We start from the raw sequence: 1229 nt of genomic DNA on the forward strand, positions 1-1229 counted from the left end.
ATAAAAGGTTGTGAGGCTGTCAGCAGATGTTTATAGAGTGAAAAAATATGATAGCCCTTATAATGTGACAGATTTTTTTCTTATAAATTCCTTTTTTAAAAAAAAAAAACAGTGGATAGTCCATCATCTCTCATGGTACGTCTCCCCCCTCCGATTTCCCCCCCTTCTTTCTTCCCCTCCTGCTATCTTCTTCTTTTTTTTCTTAACATATATTGCATTATTTGTTTCAGAGATACAGATCTGTGATTCAACAGTCTTGACAATTCACAGTGCTCACCATAGCACATACCCTGCACAAACAATGAATCATGGAACACTACATCAAAAACTAATGATGTAATGTATGGTGATTAACATAACAATAAAAATTTTTTAAAAAAAACAGTGGATATGCGTAACCAATCTTAGATTGTGTCATCATAGATCATAAATTACATACTGCATTGTGTCATATCATAAATCACAAAATATATACTATGTTTGGAATTAATAGTTGAACTAAGCATTTTTTATGAAAACATCTAAATTTACTTTGAGGTGCAGCTACTTATCATTTGATGATATTGAGATGTAATAAGGAAGAATAGTAATTGAATTTGCATGCCAAGGTAGAAAAAGTGAACTTATTGCATTTGTGCCAATAATTATTAAAATACAAAAAATAATGTAATCCAAATTAAGAAAAATCAAGCTTTATGCAGTGGCAGTATCGTAGCCAATGAGGTTTATCCGAGGTGCGATTATTGCTAATTGAAAATTAAGAAAAATCAGTAATGATTAAATAACTAAAAAAAATCCTTATATATTCTTGATCTAGACATTAGTTAGAAAACACAATTCAAATTTAAAAAAAGTAACACCAAACAATAAAATTACTAATGAAATTACATTATAAGGTATATCACAATCTTAAAAAATAGTGTTAGTAGATTAGATTTGGATATATTAATAAAATAATTTATGTCTAACCACTCTAGAAGTGAGACATTCAATTCCATGTCCCCAAATTAAATACCCATGTCTATAACATTGCATGTATTAAAAAAATTATCATTTATTTCTTAACTTTTTAAATATATCTATTATTTTTAAAAAACATATTTACTAGTATGGTATTATTTATAGAAAGTGACTAAATTTTACGTGAAAGATCAGCTTTCCATGTCTGTAGTAATTAAATATTGTTGGTATCCTTGAAAATACAATAACATCAAATCATTAATTTAGTG

The 1229-nt window shown here is 27.7% G+C and overlaps 1 non-coding gene across 1 annotated transcript; it reads left to right on the forward strand.

The window, feature by feature from the left end:
- The first annotated feature begins 689 nt into the window (after nt 1-689).
- On the forward strand, nt 690-827 carry LOC115940439 (U4 spliceosomal RNA). The gene has a single exon (XR_004075197.1). It is a non-coding gene; the product is annotated as a U4 spliceosomal RNA (small nuclear RNA).
- The last annotated feature ends 402 nt before the right edge of the window (nt 828-1229 follow it).

Source organism: Leptonychotes weddellii, chromosome 3 (assembly GCF_054177405.1).
Source record: "Leptonychotes weddellii isolate Sample4059 chromosome 3, ASM5417740v2, whole genome shotgun sequence".
Taxonomy (NCBI): domain Eukaryota; kingdom Metazoa; phylum Chordata; class Mammalia; order Carnivora; family Phocidae; genus Leptonychotes; species Leptonychotes weddellii.